Below are 24,794 nucleotides of genomic sequence, written 5' to 3'. Positions count from 1 at the left end.
GCTGAACTGAGCCCTTGTAACAAGTAATAGTTCCAGGAATGGTTAGTATCTTTGTGTTTTAGTGGAAAGTCTTGAATAGTTGCAGTAAGGGTAGGGTTTCTCTTATCGGGGGCACAATGTTTATCAATGGTAAAATGCATCTGAACCCCCACTACTTCAGTGAGTGTTGCCTATTGATTTCCGTGTCACTCTGCTTCTTATCAGTGGGTGGCATCAGATGATGACAAATGAAGAATTACTGGAAAAGAAAAGCACAGCTTAGAAGCTGTGGCATTTTAATGGTGTTTGAAATGGGAAGTGAACAAAATAAGATGGTTATGTCTTTCTTTCCATATTTTTCACCTGAAAAAATAAAAAATGCCAAACTGATGTTGTTTTTAAAGGGTAGAATTCATTTACTTTTCTGACTGTGGACCTATCCAGTGACTGTCATGTTGCTGACATGAATTTCAACAGGGATTTCTGTAGCCCTATAAACAAATATTTTTCCATGTTCCTCAGTTCAAAGATGAGCTGAAATGGTTTATTTGAATTGGAACTACTCTTTCTGAAGAAAATGTTTGTTATGGCAATAATGATAATTCTTAATAGTAATAATTTTATCATAATGAATTAAAATTTCACTTCTGATTGTTTAGGTAGGTAAATATTGGTGTCCAGAGAAGTAAAAGCAAAGTCTCCTAGTGCTGACCTTGTCTAATTCATCCATACCCTTTTTTCAAGCATTTTTTTCTGAGTCATCAAAATACCTTTTCACTTCTCCTTTTCACTTCAAAAATGCTTTCATGCTGTTTTTATAAATATAAATGCATTCAATTCCAGGAGTCTAGCAAAGTACTGTATTTTGTCTGTTAGTTTCAGGTAGAGAAAACAACTTTTTCATTGAAGAAGCAGATTTCAGTTTCAAGCTTGTATGAATTCATCACAAACTGTACAGATACTGTTCTAATTAGGAAAAATTACCTTGGCTATGTGTCCTTAATTATTCTCAGAATGTCAGATAGATAATGAACAATTCAACACAGACATAAAAATAACTTTACATTTCACTGGTTTGACTTTGAAATAATCCTCAAGTACTTTGGCTCTGGGGATGTTATAAGTAAAAAAGGTCATTGTTTGAGGAGCTAGTCAATGAACAATATGCAGTAACTGCAGAAGTAACAGGCAAAAGAAGATGATTTATTTAGCTAGGAAAATGTTCCAGCATAATTTAGAAGTTGGGCAGTGTTTTTAAAAAGCAAATTCAACTATCTCCTTCTGGACTAACTGTGCTAAAATTCCCCAAAGATTTAATCAAATTGTCTTATCTTCTTGTGAAGTTCTCTTAGAGCAGAATAGATTTTGGCAGTAAGTAGGCCCATAAGTCCTGCATTGCTTTGATGCTGCTTACTGATGAGAATTGTCCAATACCATTTTGATTTTGTTTAGATTAACTGTAATGGCCATACAGAAAGACACCTGAAGTGATATTCTGTTTCCATTGGACTGGGAGACTTGAACATGTGTCTAAGTTTTATTCTGAAAGGGGACTGTCTCCTGCAGCTGAGCTGTGTGTTGGGCAATATACAGTTACTGTGGTCTTATAGCTACCTTGGTGTAGGTCATTTGGATTTTATGTGGTCACTGAACAATAAGTAAACAACTAATTGTGAACAGAGTTAGAACAGAGGAAGTGTGGATTGCAGTCCTTTGGAAATAACCATGACATATTCTCATTACAGTTGTAAGGTAATAGTGCACTGAGAATAAGGGAGAGTTTCATCCACTTCAGTCCATCATGTTGATTCTAATCTTGTGGAGGGTCCTCAAAATGTCTCCTCTAGTTCTAGCTTAATGGGAATTTCAGGCCATTTAAGGACATAGCACAGCCTGAACAGTTGTCGTGATTCCCCTGCTGTTTCAAGCTTTTGTTTTGTCCCCTGTGCTAGGTAATTTCTGTTTGTAAGTGCCTACACAAGCAAATGTCCGTCAGTTATTCAGTTACAAGCACCAGAAATACTGGTTGTGTCAAACTCCTTACCTGAGACATCATGTGGTGTATTTGTTAAATCAGGATATAGTACAGAGAACTGGCATGCTTCAGCTCCAGAACCTTCCAGAACCTTGTCAGTAATGCAAGATAGCGGATGAGTAGTAAACAGATATTTGAGAGCACTTAAACATCCAATTTCAAAAGCTGTCAAAGGCCCTTCAATCTAGATTCCTAGTAGAAACTCCCCAGTATTCATCTTGGTGTGTTTAGTAGGTTTTAAATGATTGCTGGCATGTTAGACTGGATCAGAGAGTAACATTTGTAACTCTCTAATGAAGCTCTGCTTGGGTCTACCAATACAACAGAATGTCCTTATGAAATAATTAAAAATTGTATTTAAAAAAGTACGGGTGGTTGTTTCTTTTTCCAAGGACTAAAGAAAGATCTATTCTGTAAAACTTTAACAGTATTTGTTCAATATTTTAAACTCCAGTGTTCCTGAGAGGGAAGAAATAAAATATAGGCTAACAGTGCAGTTCTAACATGCAGAGTGTGCAATACTAGCTCCTCTCCAGTAAATTCCTGAGGCTAGAGTCTGTTTTGTTGCTTAGAACTACAAGATGCATTTATTCCTAATACTATATCATCTCTTACAGCTGTTGTCTGGTATTTTTTGCCAAGATCAATCCTATATATCTAGATATGAGTACAACTGAGAATGTTAGTGATGACAGTTTAACGCAAATATAATAATTCGAGGAAAGACCTTTCAAAGGGCAGCTCTGTCTGTGCTTAATACCATCTGTGGAAACTCAGTAACATGGTAAAAGATCAGTTTATGTCAATGTGGAAAGGTCTTACCCTTGAAGGTTCATGGGGCAGGCGTGCTCTTGTTTGTGCTTTGAGGTGCCTTGCTGTACATGCTTGTGCTTGCAGCCATTCTGTTACTGTATTTGGTTGCCTGTTCTACTTCCCCTCCCCTCTCCTTTTTCAGCTACACTGTTAGGAACAGCTGTCCAAAGCTAGTCCAGGGCTGTAAGCATTCATCATCAAGAGTAAATTATGCACTTGATAACATCAGCTCCACCAGTATGTGTATCTTTCTGAAAACTAGTCTTGAGTTTTCATATCTTTGCTCCCAAATATTACAAATGTCCTCCTTGAAAGCTTATATCAGATATTCCTTCTAATTCACTATTTCACCAAGGCTTCTTGTTTTCATTCAAAATATTCTTTTTCTTGTGTGGTATTTTTTTCTGTCCACCTCCTCTTTTAAACAGATCGAAGGCATTGAAAGCAGCTTATGGCATTATATGTTTTTTTTAAGCTGCTTTAACGCCTTAGATAATTTTGCATTTCTCTTACTTCCCTTGTCCCATAAAATGAAACGCTCCCCTGACCCCAAAACCAAGGGCACATTTCAGAAGTGGAAAAACAAGAATGTGTGCAAATGGATAGATGTACTAAGACAAAACCCTTTCAGTGCTTTTTCAGTTTACTATCTTTTTCCTGAGGTGCGTTCACTGTGGTCTTATATGTAATTGGTCTGTATTTTGTTGCTAATTTTAGATCTCTTGCAAAAATATATTGATTTCCCTTGTATTAGCAAATAAGTTTTTTATTTAATTGCATTTTAAGAAAAAGCTTAAGGCATCATAAGGCAGTCTTCTCTTGCACAAAGTTGGTTTTAAAAATAAAATCATTATTGTAATGGTAGATCTGTGAATGAAATCAACAAGTACATATATAGGAAAAATATTTTGTACTTGCTTGATATGTTATTAAATGTAATATCTATCTTTTTTCTAAGATAAAAATGGGAACTTAAATTGAGGAAAATTTCAGTTTCAGGACTTGGGGAATAATCCTAGACTGTTGAATTTTTACCAGCAGCGAAAAACTACTGTGTCAATTCACTTACCTAGTTGAGAAAAAAATTAAGTGGAAAGGTCAGGAATAAAGAAGGGAGGGCCCAAGGTGCTATTGAAATGACAGAAAAAAACTGGAGTCAGCTGAGATTTTGGGCTGGAGGGAGGAAGCTCTGCTAGGGAAGAACATTTAAAACTTCAGACTGTCCTATGCTTTGCTGTATAAACAGTTATTACTGTGAGACTGAATCTCAACAAAGAGTGAGAAGTGACTCTGCTGCCAGGGCTATCCAGAACATCTAAGAGTCCCTCATAGTTTTTCATGGCAGATAAGGAATAGTGAGAACATTTACAGTGTTCTAAGATCTGGAACTAAAGATACAAATTCTGCTAGGTCAAAATTGTGGCAAGAGTTAATTTGCGAAGGAAGAAAGGAAAGGTATGTGAGAGTCCAACGTAGAAATGGCTTTATTTCATTTGCTATATCCTTGAGGCTATCCCAAAATAAAAAACTCATTGTGCATTATGACTCTTATGCAGTTTGACATCATGTGAACGTCTTTACAAAGTAAGATATTTCCCTATTGTCATTTGAGGACGTATTACCTAGCCATTTCTGTCTTCAAAACATCATATAAATAGGGAATTTATGCTTGCTCGCCTATAATTTATTCTTTTCTGGTACAACCAGGTTAATCTGTTTTCAAAAACAAATGAAAACCAAACAAAACTCCCCAAGCAAACAAACTCTCTAAAATTAGCAGGTAAGCAAATAATGTCTCAACTGCTGTGATGTAGAAGTTTACTAAAGGACATTGTGTCAGACTGGAGTGAAATTCAAAAATTCTTTATATGTAGTCCTATGTTCATGTGTTTCTTCCATCTCAAGTGAGGAAATGATATAGAAAAACATTATTTATGTTTTATTCTCCATGAATAAAAGGCTTTCCAGACCACCTTATAAATCTTCAGTATTTTTCTTCAACAAAGTCTAAACTGACCTGAAGAGTCATTAGGATTTAAATCATGTTTTCACCTGTGTCTGACAGTCTAATTAGAGGTTCCAAAACTAAAGTGAATTGTACATAGAATTTATAACTTAATCATCACTAGAAAGCAATAGAAGGAGTATTTAAGTGCTGAAAAAGTAAGGTAGCTTGGTTGAGGCAAAAATATAATTCTAATTTTGTCCCAAATGCTAGTCAACATTTTTAAGCCTTCAGTCTGACTGTCTTACTATATCTTAAGATTCATGTGGTGTTTGATGAAATATGTACAGGCTGCCACCTTCAAGTTTTGCATATTAGTCCAGATAAAAATACTTTTCTAGCATTCTATACACAGCTGCAAAAACTGGGTGTTCTTAATCCCTGACTGAGAAGACTTTAGTTCCACTTTTACATTTGCCAAGTTTTAGAACCCATTGGTTAAATAAAAGTGTCTTTGTTACTGAATAACAGGAAGTCCTTGCTGTAATTTTGTGATATTAAGAACTCCTCTGAGTTAAGATGCTCCTGATTTTACTGTTTTCTGGAAGTTGAGGGTGTTGTAAAAGTGCAGCAGCCATACTCCTGTTGCAATGTGTGCTGATTTGCTGCAGTATAGCAAGTCATGTGGATTTTTATTATGAATAAACGAATAAAAGAGAAGGGGTCAAAGACAATTGTTTCAAAAAATTATTAAGGAGGACTACTTTGCAAAGTTCACTAGAATGAAGGCCAATAAGTGAATGGTGAAAGTAGTCTCTAAACTCTCAATAAGTGGCTTAAATGTCAAATAAGTGCTAGTCTGTTTAGCAGACCAATAGCAAGTCTGACTTGAAGGCTCAGTAAGCTCCTCCTCCCCTCCACTTTCTATTATCCTTGATATGGGCAGTGGTGAGGTTTCTAATCCTTTGGGTTTCCAGTTATATATACACCCAGATTCTGAAGTCCATGTTATGACAGTCAAATAAATCAAAGTGATCCACAGGAAGGTGACATTAAATTAGTTTTGCCTGATCAAAATTGAAAGCAGGAACAATTTCTAAGGAAGTATTCACACACTGATGTTTATGTTGATAGTAAGTCTCTTATCTCTTTAGTATATCTGGATCCAGAAAAATTTGGAACTTTTGTCTGTCTTTTCTGTCTCCTCTACTGTCACTGTCTTGCTCTATTAATAATCAAAGCAACTGTTGTAATATCTAACTTGTATGTTTCATTGGTGTAATAACAAATACCAGGCAACTACGTACTGGATATTAAGAAACTTGACCTTTTATTTCTAATTGGGACAAAACCAGAACTACTGCCATAAATTACTAGATTCCTTGGCTGGTGGTTTACTTTGTCTTCTGTGGTCATTTTTGACCCGAGAGTGTCTGCAGCAACATTTTCCATTTCTGTGTGTTTTGGCACTTCCAAGGAGTACAGATGGATTTCTCTGGCACCTGTTGTTGTACATTCTGCCTCAGTAACATCCAAAAGGACTGATGTAACCTACTTGAAAAAAAGTAATGATGGGCTGTGTTTTTCATCACATCTTAGCTATCCTTTCATTGTGACCCAAATGTAACTCAGGCTGTGGTACCAGTGTAGCGATGCCAATGCAGGGAAGAGGCTTTTCAGAGGAGGATGAACTTCCGCACGGTTGTGCAAACATACTCCTTAGTATGTAATGGAAGATTTCAAACTTCACTTCATTCCAGGCCCAGATGTTGACTCAGAGAAAGGGGTCTTCTGTCTCAACCCTACAAGACTGGTTATTACTTCTCTTTTGAGCATTTTGGTAAAAAATCCACCATTTAATCTGAAGTGGTCTGAAGGTTTTTTTTATTTTTCCTGGGTCAAACAGACAGGACTGCATTGTTCCTGTCAGATCGCATCTTTTCACTGTGAAATTTGTCTGGTATCTTCAGAAATGTGTACATCTTGCAGACCCAATTTGATATTATTGAAGAGTTTTTAATTATTGTAATGGCCCAGACTGTAATGAATAACTCGATTCCTACCGTTTTAAGCATATTTTCTACTACCGAGAGGTTTTTTTCTATTTTGTCCCTTTTCCTCACTTTTTCCATAGCAATTACTTGGTATCTGGCAACTTTCTCAGGAAAACTGCTGACTTGAGAGCCTGTATGGTGGTCCCTCTTGTCATTTTAATGACACTAAAACCAAAAGCAATTACAGATTTCTTTCTGTAGGATACCCTTTAACTCCAGTTTCCTTATCCCCTGTCCCAATGTCAGATAAGATCCCACTAGTAGTGCATTTCCAGTATAGGCATGTTTCCTTCTCTGAGGTTAAATGTCCTGCAGATACAGGCTTGCTTTAGTAAGAAAAAGAGCAGTGGTCTTAAATAGCTCTTTATATGGAAGTTTTCATTGTGACTTTTGAGTTTATTAGAGGATATTTGGAGTTGATCCTCACAGTAACACTGGACATAAAACCTGTCTTGGAGTATGAGTTTGTTGTCCTTCAACTGCCTTTTCTTCCAGAGACATCTGTCACATGCAGGACATTAAAAATAACCTAGCGGTTAATAGCCGTCTCAAAATAACAGCCCACAAAGTACTTAGAAAAAAAGGAAATGAGAACTAAAATTATAGTTCTGAAAACTGTCACTTAATTACTGATTTATTTTAACTTCTGGAATGATTTCTGCTTGGCTGCCTAAATTTGCTGTGTGTTAACCTGTATCTGTTTTAGCCAGAGGCAGTACATCTAAGACTGAGTGTATGTTAGAGTTATATCTGGCTGTCAGCAGAGAACCACAGCACTGCAATAACTTGATCATGTTTTAGTGGACCACCAGGCACAATTTTTCAGTACATACCACATTTTTAAATACCATTTTAAATATTTCTTATATACTGCTGTCATATTTTCGTGGTTATTTTATTTCTGCAAATCATGGTAGACTTGAGCATTTAATATGAGCCAACATTGTTCTGTGTAATAAGAGAACTTTAAAACTGAAGTCTGGTTGAAAAATCCAATCTTCAGAGTTTGAATGATGTTTAGTTATACCATGCTTTCCTTTCTAAGGCATTTTTGCTTAAAAATGCCAGTGGAAAAAGCACACTTTAGAAATAACTGGGAAAGGTAATTTGCCTGTATTTGAACAACCTTCCATGAGAAAACAAACTCCGTGAAGGTTCAGCATCAATTTACTGCAGGACCTACAGAAACTGCAGTTCCTGATGTAACTAAAAACATTGTAGCCATAGCTGTATTTACATTCATGATTTTTTTGAAGTGTTTTGGATGCCTAGGATAAGAGTATAAACTGTAGTTTGAGACAATACAAGTCTAACCAGAATTAAAATTCAGTGACCTGTTTATTCAGTCCGTAGTTAGTTCTCTATGGCTGAGACAGCTCTCATCTTGGCACTGCCTGTATATAAACTTAAAACATCTGGAGAAAGCAGATTATATGAGAAGCAGAGGTAGAAAATGTATTTTTGCATCTGCAATTTTTTTTGTGGATGTAGATAGACTTAACATAAGTGCTGCTGGTGGTGTGTGTGTGAGAATATCCCACACGTCAGTCACAGAGGACCAATGTGCTAAGGTGCTAACTGGAAAATACTGTCTTCCTATACTTCTGCTTGTAGGTGAAGGTTTACCAGTGTACTAAAACTCGAGTCTTGTGTATTTTTCAATATTCGATTGAAATCTGGAGTTTAATTAAGTTGGTTTATTTATTGTTTTTGGTGGAGAGGGAGGGCTGGTATTTTTTAGGTCATTTAACAGTTGTATAGATCACACACTGAGATGCATGTTTTTAGACCTGTTAAGGGGACCATTAATCTAATGAGAAAAATGCAGAAGGATGGAATTTCAGTCTGACTGTTTCCTTTGTCAGTTAGCAAAAATCAAAATCTTGCAAGCCACGTGGTAGTCACTATTGTATGTACTGTGTACTCTGGCAACAGATCGTTTTGCATTATCACTTGTGAGCGTTGAGGGCACCAAGATTTTTGCTGAAACAAAAAGCTGAAGTTTTCAACAATGTGATAATGTGATCCCTCTCCCACTTGTAACTCTTTCATTTTGTGACACATCTGACATCCCAGCTGCTTGGACTGATTAAAAAGAAAGATGTAGCCAGTATTGATTGATGGTATCCATTACTTGCTAAGTGCCAAGCGCACCGCTTGCCTTGCGCTGTGTCCTACCTTGTCTCTAGAAAATTAAACAGTGTCGTCAAAGGCCACTTGCACCTATTGGATTACTGTCTGCTTGTTATCACATTCAAAGAAATAGTTGTTAAATGGTGTTCCAAATGATACCAAGATTTCACTTTTGTTTGAATGTATTTGAAAGTAAGATTTATTGTGGTTATATCGTATGAACACTGTCTACCGGTTATTTCCTGTGGAAAGTAAGAAATGTGAATATAGGACTTATAAAATTGCTTGCTGCTGTCATAATGTGTAATTAGCTGGCAGAATGGGGCAGGGTAAGACCAATAAGCCTGCTTAATAAACAGAAAACCAAAGTTATGCATCTTGCCCCTGCACTTCAGTCTTCAAATGTTCCATTCTCGCTCAAATGATCTCTTTACCATGAAAGTTGTTTGACTTGATGTTAGCAGGAGTGGCTTCTGTTAGACTACAAAATTTGTATTGCAAAGAGAAATGCAATATAACTTGTCCTTTGTGAGAACAAGCCGTACTGTAGAGACACCTCCTGAGGCTCTGTGAAGATCGTTACATTTCCTCATTCCTCTGGTTCTTGGCCTTCCCACAGAAGTTTACAGCAAAAGTGCATATTGTTCTCTATGGCCTAGAGTGATTAACTGTAGAGATTTATTAAATATCTCAAGGTACTAAATAGCTAACAGATGATGCTAACTGTATCAACACTGATGACTGAAAGGTTCAAGTCTCTGCCAGTTTCTGGTGCGTGTCCTTCAGATGACTCTTGTGTTCAAGCTGTTGTGGCAGATACAGAAAAAACGTGTTCTAAGCTTAAAAACAGTCAAATACAGAAGTTGCTCTATCCACTTTCCCTTCATTTATAATTCTAACTATTCTCTAAATCCACAGGTTTTTGATAAAGTTTCTTGTGTATGGCCTGTGTTCTTTGATTTGTGAACTGTGAACTGTTCAAGTCACCTGTCAGTTCTGTAAACTTCATCTGCTTTTCCACCGTACAGGGAGTTTCAACAAAGGAGAGATTATAATTCTTAAGTTGTAAAACTAGAACGATTTTGAAGAAATAAGGAGTAGGGGAGATGAGCTGAAATATCTTCAAAATGTATATTTACTTTAATCGTATTTCCTGTTTATTAATGCACTGTATTTCAGCATGGTTTATTTTTAAGACCTGAGGATTAGTGTTGAGGTTATGGAGTTTTATCATACAGTAAAGTTTCCGCTTTCTGAATTTATTTTATTTTGTCTCAAACAGTAAAATTAATTTGTTTGTATCTGTATAATCTAAAAGTTTAAGTGTGGTATTGATATGTATTCAATATCACTAATGCTAGTCTGCAGATCAAAGACAGGTAACTTAGGAAAATCTTGTAATTGTGTCATATGTTTTCTTTTTAGTGTTGTTTAAACGTTCCTTAAAGGAATTTAAGTTGTTTCTGTTCTTGACTTTTAAATTGGACAATCTGCATAGGGAAAGATAACAGGCAACTTCTCTCTATCTTGAAAATAAATCTCTGCCAAAGCACAAAATGGTACTGACATAATTATATCACTGCCCCCTAATACATACTCTGATTTAAATAATTCTAATCCTAAACAGAATTGCAGTAGGTCAACAAAGGCTGCTGATACTTTCTCTGCAAGTAGCACAATAAAATTGTCACAAAAATATTTCAGCTGTCTACGTGGCTTCTCAGTGTTATAATTTTAAACCCTTTTTCTGTAGTTCAGTTGATATAAAATGCTGTACAAAACAACAGCATCCATACTATTCAGTGTGGTAGAGGTTTTCCAAAAATAAGAATTTACATTTCTCAGTAGTCCCTCTGCTAGATCTTTTAAGGTGTTGTTACTGTCCGTGGTTATCTGTCTTATTGCACAGACTTCAATTTAAAAGTTGCTCTTTGTAGATATCGCTTGTTCAGATTTGGTCATGTAATTAATGTGGATATAAACTTGCACTTAAGTGAATCAACTTAAAATGTTAAAAATATTGATATAAATGATGGAAGCTTCCAACTCAATTAAAAAGTATAAGAATCTACAGTTCTATAGAGACTTTATGTCAGTATACCTAAGACAAGTTTGAGATTTGTGATGTGTTTCTCAAATAACTAATTTGACTTTAGCAGGAAATCCACCAAAATGTAAGATCAAAATGCATTAGTTACTGAATGCAATAAAGCTGGATAGGTTTCAAGTTTGGCGAAGTAAAATAGAAGTGTTGCCTTAAAAGAAGAAGAAAGGTCTTGTGGATGCTTGAATTATTACCTACTTCGTGGTAATGGAAAGCATTTTAATCTAACTAAGAATACCTACCTCCTCTTTCAGTGGAGAGTTTTGCAAGAATCTAGTGTAAAGGCAGATTCTTACTTTTTCACTCAGTTTGCCACTTAGCTACCTGGGGAAGAGTATCTGAATAACATGCCCCAAAATCACTTGGAGGATCAGCTAGGGTGATCTCCAAACTTCTTGGATTGTTCAGCCCTATCAGTAAAACAGAATTTTGATCGTGTATCCCCAGTATATGCATATTTATTTATAAATTATATACATTTATTGCTCAAGTTCTAGTATTTTCTTCCAATACCCCAGTGGGTTACCTGAACACCCCAATCTGGAGACCACTACAGCATTACTGTTAAGTCTCCCACCTTTCCTAAAAGACAGGTTTATCAAACTTCATGTGTGAATGACCAGAGAAACAGTTCTTTTGAGTCTAAGAAGATTTTTTAAACTAATTTTTCAGCTATGATTATCTTTAATATTATATAAAAAATTGATTTCATGATTGGGGTGGGGTTTATTTCTGGACATACTTGAAAATAAATTGTTATCTCTGGATATCACTACAGATCTAACCTACCTAGGAAGTAGAGAAGCAAAAGTGGGTGGAGATGTAATATAAGAATTATAATGAAACTCAATCAAATTCCTTTTTGCTCTTAGGACTCTTGGAGACATATCACCAATTTTAATTGACTATTTGATGTCTTTTTTGGGTATTGCAGTAGTTAAACAATAACAATTCAGATAGATTGAATCCTTTAATTAAGCAAAAGAAGAGGGCAGAAACTCAAGCAGAATGTCACAGATCAGCAATTTTTAGTGTTGTTTCACACAGGCTAAATCAGCGAGGAAAAAACCTGTTCATGAACTGTGTGTTTCCCTCACGTCCCACTGGACTACAGGCCATGAACCTTCTGTAAACCCAGTGCTGTTGGAGAAACTGAAGATTTATATCAAAGCCGGGCATTGATTGTACGTGCTAAGAAGGGTATGATGCGTTATTCAGATGTAGTTCTCTTCCAGTAATCTGTTACTTATCTGTTGGTCAAAATACACTGGCAGTGTTCAGGGCTTTCAGAAAAGGGACAGCATAGTGTGGCCCAGATTCGCCCAGTTTAAATACCACCTAATGCCACCTAAGTCCTTTTGTCTAATGTTTCCTACTGGCTACATGCCCTTGGAAACCTGGAGCCAACCAATAAGAACCAACAGGCATGAGGCCTATTGGGGAATTATATGGGATTAAAACTGTGTAAATCTGAGCCATTGCTATACTTTTCTGTTTTTTTTTTCTGGATGTACCAAACAGCATCAGCCTTCTCTGACACTGATATGCAAACCACAGACTGTACTGCCCCAGTGTCATTACAGCCACCTTTCTGAGGCTTCACCTCGCCATCAGCACCTGAGCATATTTGGCTAGTTCCCACCTTGAGAGTGTAGAGAAAGATTTGCTGGACATTTTAATGGCTGCAGGCAGTGTTAGGAAGGACATTGTTTGAATGTACACCAAGGTGTTGAAATATTACATGCAGAACGACTCTGTGTATAGCAAATTGTAATGTTCCTTTGTGGGGTATCTTTTGAAAAAAAAAAAGTAAGAAAATCTTCTTACTTTAATTTTGGTTTTCTTCTTGTACCTTCATGCTTTGTTATGAGATGAAAGATATTTGCAGGAGTAGTGGAGTTGTGAGTGTGTCTGTTTTGTGTTGCTTTTTTTACTTTCTTTTGTTGCATTTGGTTTTTTTTGGGGGGGGTAGTTGTTGGGATGTAAGGGATGTGTTGTCTCTTGGGTTTTTTTAGGAGAAAAAACCCCACCATCCTGTATTTTAAATATAAGGACAACATCTTGGTGCACATTGTGCTTTAGTCTAGGATATACTTTTTGCCATTTTTTCTCTGTGGAAGGGTCACCTTGCTTCGCTGACCCAAGTGAATTTGAGCATCTGCAATTCTTTCCTCCAGGTGTTTGTTTATTGATATTTAGTGATAAGATGTTCCTCAAGTATTCTCATTACTGGAAACAAATCCATTAAAGATGAATTATTTTTAAGGGAACATGCATTTATCTTATCTGAGGTTTTAATGTCTCCTGATGGCCAGAAACTTACCTGCTTCATAGATGTGCACATTTCCAGTGGGTCCTTGAGTACAGTGATTACCACAAGGGAGTTTTTTTCCGTATTGAATCCTAAGAAATGGCACCTCTTATTCCTTCTGTAGATTTTTTTGTTCATTTTCTGTTTTAGCCCAGGTAAAATGTATAAATTGAGTTGATCTATGTTCTAAACCAATCAAACCTACCAGTTCTGACATCATAACCAAGCAATCCTAGTCGTTGTTTTCTCATGAGTCTTTGTTCATTCTGGATGACATTTTTTCTCAAATGTAGTTTTTATTGAATTAAATCCAACTCCTGTGATGGAATTAATGAATTTATGCTTAAGAGCTCTAAAATCACCTTTTTTTTTTTTTTTTTGAAGTTCCAACATGCCAGTGTTGTATCTGAACATAGTGGTTTATTTTAAAAGGTTTGTCCTCAGTTTTTAAAAGGCAAAAGGGTATCTATTGCCTTTCTTTTAAGTTGATCAGCAACTTAATTTTTCCTAACTGTCCATAACATTGGGTATATCAATTTAAAATTTGTCCCGCTTGGAATGCATGAAAATATCTCTTGAACTCTGGCCAACTCCAACTTCCTCAAGTATTCTCATTACTGGAAATTCCATTAACAGCATGAGCCCATGAAATACTATTTTTCTTACTATTAATTCATAAAATGAATATGAAACTGTATGAACTTGAGACATAACTGGATCCCCTTATTAGCTTTGTGATAAATTGAGTCAGCATGAAAAAAATGATTGTGTTAACTTGGCTACTTCCTAAAGCAGTCAGCAGCTACTACATGTTCCACTGTATTTTCTGACAAGAACTTCTGGAGAAACAGAGGGGGAGCACCATCCAGGGCAGGGAGCAATGTTTGAAGACCCACTTGGACAAAGTCCAAAGCAACCTGTTTCAAATTCAGTATTTTCCCTGTTTTGAGGAGGAGTTCAGACAAGGTCACATTTTGAGTTGCCTGCCAGCTTGAATGATTCTGTGAAAGATGTTGGTAGAGCTGGGATTTCAAGTTTTTTATGATGTATCATTAATACAGCTTCCAATCAAAAAAAAAAAAAGTAAATACCTACTGACTATGTAAATTAAAAGAAAACCCCAAAAGTGTTTTTTAAACACTTGGGCAAATTAATTAGATAAATGCTGAATGGAGGCTAATGAAACTGGAAGCTCATCATTAAAAATCAGACACCCTTACCTCTGCTACTTCTTCCTGATGCCAAATATAAAGTCTGTTTTGAGCGTAGCTGCAACAAATACACTATACAAGAAAAAGTAATCTGAGTTGGGAGACTATTTGCTTTTTCTTTACTTTTGGTTTTCATCCCATAAGTTGACTTGTATTTTTGCATAACGTATTAACTAATAACATATTAACAAGAGTTGGCTTTGTAGTATAGATTTGATTGATAGGACAGGAGGCAGGAACCCTTTGTTCCAGTGCAGTCTGTTTGATCATGGATGTCTCAGGAATAAAGACTGTGGACTTTTCATAAAACAAATAGCTGAAACAGTAGGATACAAAGGTTGTTTCATTAAGAAAGTTCAGAAAAACCAGGATAGTGTTCCTAAATGCTTATTATTGATGGAATAAGCATTTCATACAAAAATGCCCGTAGAAAGGGTTTCTCATAATCTTCTGTTATTACTTTGGTGGGATTCTAGGTAAGAGAATAAGTTTTTGTATCTGGAGTTTTGAGGGATAGTTCCTCAGAATTAAATCTGTATATACTGTCACAAAAGTCTGTTTCCTGAATTCAGTGTTTTGGTTCTAATAAGAATATAGTATGTGCTTGCTTACTGCTTTGTGAATATTCATGATTAATCTGAAGCTTTGTGAATATTCTGTATTTTAAAGAAGCTCATATTTAGTTTTCTCCAGTGCCTAGGCCCTTCAGTCTGCCTGATAGCACGAAAATGTGGAAGACAAAGGAGAAGCAAGTAAAAGGGCTATTAAACTGCAGATCATTATGTTATAAAAAATTTAGCTATGGCTTATCAAAAATTTAATTCAGTCTGATGAATGAACCACACAAATCTAAAATGAATTCTTTGCTTTGATTAAATAAAATGGAGGGACTTAAGAATTCATTCCAATACTGTAGAATGAAGTGCTTTTGGACTGTCACAATAAACTCAGAGCTCTCAGTCTTTCTGATGTAAGTGTAGAGAGCGCGTGCATGTTCTTCCTCTCTTTCTTGGATCAGATCAATTTAAATTAGAGCTGAAATCTGTCATTGGAGGTCATTGTTACTATTCTTGTTTTCACTGTAGTAGTTGAAAAGCAATAGGGAAAAATTTTAAATTATGTTTCTTGGGGAGGGGCTACTACATACAATTTAAAAATGTTTTCATTTTAGGATATGTGCTATTGAATTATCAAATACCTTCAAATTCAAGAACCGTTAATGCAATTGTTTTGTATACTGTTCTATGTGTATTCAATATTAGGTTAACAGACTGCTGAATTAAGCGGTATTAATTGCATGACAGTGGTGCACTAATGGCTGTATGAAGTGCATAGTGAAACCTTTAACCCTTAACAGTGCCATGGAAAGATAAAGCTGAGGATGTAATGTATTTAAACAGTTAAATATAGATATTTTGAAAGTTTCATCTAATGATTCAATGAGTAATTTTAATCTAACAGATACACACCTTCAGAGAATATTTAACCTATCATACATATGACATGTGTGGAATGACTTGTTGCTGTCCATTGAGTTCCATATTAAAGCTGTCAGAACTACAACTGGTAGTAGAAATTATTTTCTCTCTCAATACTTCTACATGTATTTTTCATAGACTAAAGTACATTTGAGAGCTGCTCAGAGCTAAACTAACTTTACCCATAGGCTTATTAGATAACTGCTCTGCAGATAATGTGCCAAAAGTAGACTAAAAGTTAGTGCCAGCTTTTTGGTATTGACATACATGGGAATGGAACTGGTATCATATTGTTTGACATGTCTAATCACTATGAAAATTGCCTACAATGTAGAAGCTGTAAGAAGCAAATGCCTAAGAGGTCAAGCTCAGGTGACACCCAATTGCTTTAAAAGGACATAATGGATGATATTCAGATGGTAATGTTTTCAGAACAGGTAATAGAGGCCATTGAAAATTTGGGCTCTTTGAAACAGCACGACTGCACCTTTCCTACTGCCTGATACAGTACTGAATTTGTCAGATATGGCTATTTACCAATTCCATCCACTTAGTAGTTGACTGAAAAAAATGTTGTTGTGTTTTTTTGGGTTTTTTTCCTCAGGAAGATCACAAGGAAATAGAGAATAAAACCTTTGCAGTCTTATGGATGTTGTCATATCTGTCCATTTTGTTTTTCTGTTATAAAACTGAGGATTTCTGAATGCCCTTTGCTTCTAGTGAAAAAAAGAAAAGGAAAACGTTCTTGTAGCACTATGTGGCCTTTCCATTCTGAACTGCAAAGCAAACCCTTGAATTTTTAGTGTTCTGCAGCACTGATCTCCTTTGGAGGATGATGTCTATTAATTGTCAATTAATTAAGCAGTATGTTGCACTCCAGGTGATACCAACAATTCAGAACTGTAGATTATCTCATGTAGTCCTGCTATCAGCAGAACTCTATTTTGTTGTCCATGGTAGCAAATGAGTTTCCCACATTGCTCAAGGGTACCCTGGCATACTAAAGTAATCACTGGATTATCAATTTCTAAATAAATGCTAAATAAAAATTAATTACATCAATAAATTACTGTAGATAACAATGGGGCAGAAGACACATGTACATCAACACTTGGAATGGAATGATGTTCAGGGCTTAAAGAGGAAAAGCTTGCTCCTGAAAAATAGCAGCCTCTGAGGAATGAAATGGGATCAAAAAGGTGAATCAAGTGTCCTTCAGTATCTGGAGACAAGGGTTTAGGATTATGGAGGAGACAAGCACTGGAAATCTAATGAGAAAAAGCCTTTGCTAGATGAGAAATGCTGATGACAGCAGCTGAGTTTAAAAATGCCAGTGAAATTACTTTTCCTTGAATTCATAACATACATTATTTTCTAGCACACTGCAGTACATCTTGAGGTGTGATTAAAATAATTATTAAAAAAAAGTTAACAACTGCTTTTATGGGTTGCAGTAATTGCAGTATACGTGTATAGGGGCTACCAAATCGGCGTGACATGAACTAGCTTTTTTGTTCAGTGTTGTTGGCAATAAGCTCTTAGTGCACCTTCAATACCTTTGATCTAGTTCCAAGAGATCTTTTTGTAAAATTCAAAGTGTATTTATCCTTTAGGACTAACCTGATGATCAAACTACATGACAAGAGAAGCATTTTGCACAAACAGAATGTTTGTGTTTAGAAAGGGCAAGTCCAAACTATTTATTTCACAGTCTGACTTTGGGATGCCCATTGTTTGATTTTAATCTGCCACTCTAAACAACAGTTCTGGTACTTTTGGTGGTGAAAATTCAGAACTTAGAAAAGTTTTAGGATATTTTCTTAGGATTTTTTTTTTTTCCCTTCCTCACCTCTAAAACTCCATGCCTTTTAGATAGATCAGTGTGGAGGTTTCAGTCTTAATATGCTGGTTCTGGACATTTTGAGAGCCCATAAAATCTGCGTAAATTTCTCAAGGGTGACAGACTTGAGGTGTCTTTAGCAATATTTTAATATAGGAAAAATAAAACTGTGAGAGCCTTGTGGCTTTTAGTATATACTACAAATTTTAAGTTATGATATAATTGCTACAAATCAAATGCCATTTGACAGCTAATTCATCTGTTGAATGTATCAATCATGCTTTGCAATCTACATGTGTCCACATAGACAGAAGTTATTTGAATTCTGATCTTAGCAGAATAATTCCAGTTATATCCCTTGCCAGAGACAAATTACTCTAATCTGAGATGAGTTATTGTGCTTGACAGCAGCTCACTTCCACCCCATACCTAAAGACATAATTTGAGACTTCTGATCTAAATTGAATCCTTAATAGCTTGTCACACTTACTATAAATAAATCTCCTTAAAGGCCAGCTAATATAATTATTTTAATTAGGAAATAGTTTTAGGATGATTGCACTCCCTTGTTCTATTAATTGCTCATCACTGGCAGAACTGACTCCATTTTTCCATAGTCCTTAATACTGTCACTTTTCCGCTTTTCTCTTCTCACTCTATCTACATCAACTGTCTTCTCAAACTTACAGGCTAGTAGAAGTGATGTACCTGTAGCTGTCTTGGCTTTTTTTTTTTTTTTTTTTTTTAGATTTCAGCTCTTAGTGGATTTTCAGCTGCTGGTTTCTTTCTTAGCAGCTTTTTACTCCTTTACCATTCTCTCCTGTGGTCACAATTTTGATTAGCAAAAGGGACAGGCAGAAATTAGACTTCCTTCTCTCGCCTCAGATTTCTGTGATACTGCTCTTCAGGTGGACCTGCCTCATGTGCCTTCCTTTTGTAATTTTTGGTCATCTCAAGAGAGGTCATAGAATAAGCTGCTATTCACCCTCTGCTTCAAGAACTATGCCTAAACTCCAGTGGGTTGTTTTTACAGTATCTTTTGTTCATGGTGTACTATTGCCTTGTGGACTGTCAAACTATGTCCAACCAAAATGGATAAACTAAATGGGTGACCTGGCGTGTCTGTCGGTGCTTTAGATGTGGCAGCAGGGTAGCTGTTACAGACTGAGATAGCAATATTAGTTGTCAGCTGTGTCTTTCTGAGCCTGACAGCTACACTGCTGGTCTTCACCCCTGTTAGAATATATGTACTTCAGGACAAAGGGTTCTACCAAAATCTGCATCTACACAGGTACGGTATCCTGACTGCATGCATGAAATGTCACATATCTGATGCGAGATTGGGGTGCAGAATGGACCAAAAGGAAATTCCCTCCCATGCAAGTTCATGAGAGTTGATATTGTAGATTATTTTTGTCCAAGTTTATTAGTAAGGCAGTCAGTGAGAAAGTAGTGAGTAGTTTCTGTCCTGAAAGTCCATATGGGTTTCTGTTTGATATTTAAGAAGAAAGGATCTAGTTTGTCTCTTACTTGATTCTGATCCCCTTGATGTTTCCAGAGGCAGTCCTTGTATTATTGGAATACTTTTCCTCAAGCTCTGCTTATTTGAATTTATCTTAAATTAAGATAATTAATGCTAGTAAATTATATACTGGGGGGGAGGGAATGGGGGGCAGGGCATGAAGGTGACCCAATTCTGGGAAGAGAGATTCTGAAAATAACCTTAAGGCTTTAAGAAGGAAAAATTTAATCAGTTTTTATAATTAATGAATGTTCATGCTCCAGCAACATTTCCCATAGGGTGCTTGCAGTTCAGATTATGGAGGTCTGTTTGCATCTTGTATAAGAGTGATATGCTTACTGTGGTTTTTGTTTAATGCCTACGAAAAAGAAATTTCAGCACATGAGAAGATGTAGAAATTTTTGGGATGTGTATATAAAAGTATGAGCACGCACAGAAGGATGAAGGATAGCAAGCAGTTGGGTTCTGGTGTGTATTTTGGAGAGGTTATTGTCATCAACCCCCTTGTGCTGTGTAGCCTCTACAGAGAAGCGCTGAAAGAACTCACTGCCTGACCTCTGCGCTCCAGAGCTTTTCCCTCTAAGTGGAACATTGAGTGAAATTGGTACAGAGGGATGAAAGCTTATTTTCTTGTTCTTTTATTAGGAAAACCCAAACTGCTAAAGATGTGTGCATAGGGATCTTAAAAGATGAAGATGGGAGGTTTGCTTGTTTTACTTGAAGAAAGCTGAGTTTTCAGAACAGCTCATTGTTGGTTTAACTCAAAGTGGTGTCAGTAATAAAGCAGACCTTAAAGTCTGTATTTCTTGAGTTAAACTAATTTTTAATAGTTCTACAGGACTCATCTTGAGCTACTTAAAAATCTATGAGGCAATGGACCAAAGGGGAAAAAATGAATGGAACTCTAGAATGAGCAAGTTGGGTCATACTCAGCAGCATTTACTCACTGTGTCATACTCACTAGCACTTTTTCCGTGAATTTCCATGTCCAAATTTTCTTACAGTATACAACCTGACTATTATTTGACTGAAATTTGATTACAGTATTTCCAGCTTGTTTGATTTTTTTTTTTTCCCCTCTTGCTGGAGTTTGAGAGAGAATTATGTTTGAAATAGTCCCTGTTGCTTAATATCTCTGGAGCAAGAAAGTATTCATTTTCCCTGAACACAATTTAAGTGGATTTTTAGCTTTTAGTATTATTTAATTCTTGTAGGAAGCAAAACATGAGAGATGAGAGAGTCTAGTAGTTACAGTACAGTATTGGACATGATAGCCCTCAGTTAAAACTTCTGTGATGTCACAGGCTTTTTGGTTGATGCTGGGGAAATCTTGATGGGTTGATGGCTCCTTTGCAATTGAGTGATAGGATGGTCTTGTAGCAGTTCTGTAAAAAAGAAGTTGTGAAGAACTGTAGAGTCACACTGTAACAGAGGCCTTCCTAATGGCCCCCAGAAATAGAATTTATCTGATATTTGGGCAAGTAATTGATAGCGGAAACACTGCTTCCAATTTGTTCCTGCAAAAAGTTATCTGATAACAACTCCTTAGAACAAGTTAATTTGCATCTGCAGTAGACTGGATGGATGGCATTTGTGCAGGAGAATTTTTATATCCCTGATGTGAAATGTACACTTGAATAAAGCTCTTCATCTACTTGTAAAAGTAGACTGTCCTTTGGACATCTTTATAGAATGTTTTTGGTTAGTTTGGAAGATGATATTAATTGCCACCAATAGGCCTCTTGAGGTTGTTTTATCTCCATGGGTGGTTTTTTTTTCCCCCCTTTTCACTGTTATTTAAATCACTGATAAGCTTTATCTGAGTTTCTGCATCTGATGCTTTAGGTTCCCATTCTCTCCTTGACTGACAGCTAAAGATAAGATTGATGACAAAGATACTGATTGGCTGGCAGTAAGGATGTTATGATTGCTGTGTTGTCAGAAGCCAGGAAACAACCCAGTTCACTCACTGATTCACTGTGGTCAAATCTGGATACAACTAAATTCACTTCAAAAAAAAGGGAGGAAGGGGGAGTGAATTTTCATTCTAATGAGCCTGAAAATAATTAAAACATGGTAAATAATGTATGGATTATGGTTTGGTTTTTTCCTTGAATTTTTTTAAATTAATTTGCCATAATTAAGAAATAGTATGATGAGTGTTTCTGAAATCCCTAAATGTGGGGAAGTTTCTGAAACCTAGAAGGAGACAAATATTAACCAGACAATATATGTTATTTTGTGGTGACTTTAATTTCATATACTACCAGAAGGAAAAAAAAAACCTTAGGCTTGGCCTAATTCTCCAGTAACCATGTCTTGTCTTTACTAAAATATATAGGCTATGCTAGTAGTTTTTGATATTTCGTAATCTGGCTTTTTTTTTCTGTTAGCGAATGGTTTTAATTAAGTGCTGCGCAAGAGGACAAGTCCTGTTTTAAAAGTGACCCAATACCTGAATAGTTTCATAACAAACCATTTTCTGCTTCTCCACTGTGTGGTTTCAGAAAACATTGCATCACTTTCTGTGGTGTTGCTGTAGGAAGGAGCTGCATTTCTGACAGCCCCGGTGATCGCTGTCAGAGCTGGGCAGTCTGCCAGTGCCCCTTCCTGCTCAGGTACTCCCAGGTGTTATCAACATGCACCCGCTCTCCACCAGTCCTTCTGGGGACACTGCCAATATAATTGGATTGCTCTGCTCCTTTTTCCTTATTTCATTTCCTTTTCTAATGCCTTTTTTTTTTTTTTTTTTTTTAAATCTGACTCTCTATTGTAGTGATGACAGTGTGATAACTTTTGTGAAGGATAGTTTCAGGAAGGTTGGTGCAGGAGCAAGTCAGTGGCCGCTCATGCTGGGCCAGATCTCTGAAATAAAATGTGGACAAAGAAACAGAGTATTTTCTTGTTCAGCAAGTGTGTGATTTACCACCTAGTCAATACTAAAGTATTTTATAACTTCCAAAATAGTAAAGTATTTTATAACTTCCAAATCATTATTTGATCCCCTTTTTGGATCACGATGCTCAGAGCGTACAATGCTAATTACACATTTTCAGGATATATCCTGATTTTCACAAATTTTTTCTCCTGAAATAATGTGTTAAATAAAAAGAGTAGCATTTCTTTTTTTTTTCAACAAAGGGGTAACGATGACTGAGCTGAGTCTATGTTTTTAAATTCTCTCTGTGAAGTGAAAAAAAGTTATGATGAAATTCTTTTTTTTCTAAAGGAAAATTAAAGAAACTTTAGGAAAAGGAGTCTAAAACAGTTTAACTAAAAAACTACTTGTAACTGGAAAGAATTGTTATGATCCCCAAAGAGCTGATGTACTAAACTGAAGAAATTGAGATCTGTAATGATATTAAGAGAACAGAAAGAGTAATAATACAGGAAGGCTGGGAAAATAAAGCTGATTTTTAGGGAGAGAACTGTCTGATTTTTATCATTAGCCAGATTAAACTTAATAACAGCATCATTATTTAGTAGTATTTTTAGCACAAACATGGTTCATGTGTTCTATCCCTTAGAACTTGGTTTCTAATCCAGTCACTTCATGGACAGCATGGGAAGAAAGCAAGAGACACAAATTCTCTGGACATCTTACTTTCATTTACTTACCCTATAATTGCTTTTGTGAGAGGCAGCATTTGTTCCATTCCAGGCTGGTTAGAAGCTTTCTTGCCAGCTAGAATTTCTGCTCACAGCTTTCTTCACTATAGCAATAGTTGGACACTAGGGCAAAAATAATAATTATGTTGCCTTTTCTTAAGCTCAGTCACAAAACTCCAAGTCAGTTTTGTCTTTGAGCTCAGTCTCCAGATATCTTTTTTACGTAAAACCAGTGTCTAATGGGACATGGGCTAGTAAGTAAGATAAATTGAAGTTGGTGGTTTAAGGTTGCCAGTGTAAGAGATTGTCAATACTTATCCTTCATCATCTTGACATCTTTGATATACTAAACTTTTGGAACAAAATTATTTTCATAGGTTTTCAGTTGGGTGTAAAGAAAGTTTTTTCTGAATGCCGAGGGTAGCTCTGCTTCTATTTACTTTGTATAATTGACCTCCTGCAAGTCGAAATTGCTATTTGAGTTCATTTGGAGATATTAAGTATCAGCAGTCTTTAAGTGCTATTGCCTGAAAATGTTGGCTGTTGCTGGAGAATATCTTAACCTTCTGCTGGCTATAAATGGCTCAGATCTTAAGAGAAGATCTGAACACATAGATAACAGAGGGATTTGGCCATTATGAAGTTACATAGCATTTCAATTCCTGCATAGAGATGTCATAAAATAAATCTAGTTTTATATGCAAAGTGACAGTGCTATAGCAATGTAAATGACAATTATGAATGTAACAGTACTTATTTACAGCAGAAGTAATTTCAAATATTGTTTCATTTAGACAGACTCTGCAGGGAGCTCATGCTGTTTCTCTAGATAGTTTGGTTTTTTTTTTGTCATTCTAGTTTATAACTTTCATTGCTTCCTTTAACCCTCATAAAGCCTGTATTGTTGTATGCTTCCTCTGTGCTCACTGACTTGAAAAATAATTTTCAAAATCAATGTCTAATTATTATTCTTAAAATTAGATACAGCTAATCTGTGTAAGTAAATGATGCATATCATGCCAACACTCATAAGACATGACATGAAAACCTGTTAAACCTACCAGTACTAGGAATTTAATGCCTGCATTTCCCCCTTTCTGCAGTAATAAATTGGCTCTACTGTTAATCGACCTCAGATTAAGTGAATTGTTTTCAGTTCTGTGTGAATTTTAATGTGGGTTGAAGAAATCAAAATACTTGTTTCTTTTTAGAATGCAATTATTCCAATGTAAAAAACTCTACGAATATAATAGAAAAGAAGATAAGGCTTTTTTGATTGCTCAGGCAGCCATGGCATAGACGAGTATCTATAGCCATAGAGTTATTCCACTCATAACCAAGTGAGAAGTGCTTCCCAGCATTCTGTATTGATCTACATGTGCTGGCAACACAAAAAAAAACCCAACAGGGAAAAGCTGTGATCCTGACCACTTTTCTAAGGTACAGAAAATGCTGATCCTCATAACCAGTTTGACTATTTTTCTGTGGCTGAAGACAAATTCTTTTTCCTTTTTTTTTTCTCTTTGAAAAATATATTGCTTATAAACTGATAATTTTCTATTATGTTTGTTCAAAAAACCCCCAACTTATTCTAACACTTCTGAAGGGAGCTTAGTGTTTGAACTAAAGTTGAGTGAATAAAATGCATGCACATTAAATCAGAAAGTCTGTGTATTCATCCAGTTGTATTACTGATTCTTAACTTCCTGAAAAAGATCTTGTACTAGAGCTCTGATTAAAGTCTGAAGCTACTGCTGGAT

The 24,794-nt window shown here is 36.0% G+C and overlaps 1 protein-coding gene across 36 annotated transcripts in view; it reads left to right on the top strand.

Moving 5' to 3' along the window:
• The window catches only part of KCNMA1 (potassium calcium-activated channel subfamily M alpha 1), a 463,622-nt gene that overhangs the window by 66,398 nt on the left and 372,430 nt on the right, over positions 1-24,794 (top strand). The gene's annotated exons all lie outside the window — the stretch shown is intronic.

This window comes from Chiroxiphia lanceolata, chromosome 8 (assembly GCF_009829145.1).
Source record: "Chiroxiphia lanceolata isolate bChiLan1 chromosome 8, bChiLan1.pri, whole genome shotgun sequence".
Taxonomy (NCBI): domain Eukaryota; kingdom Metazoa; phylum Chordata; class Aves; order Passeriformes; family Pipridae; genus Chiroxiphia; species Chiroxiphia lanceolata.
Note: the sequence above shows the minus strand (reverse complement) of the source record. Positions and strands in the feature narration are given on the sequence as shown.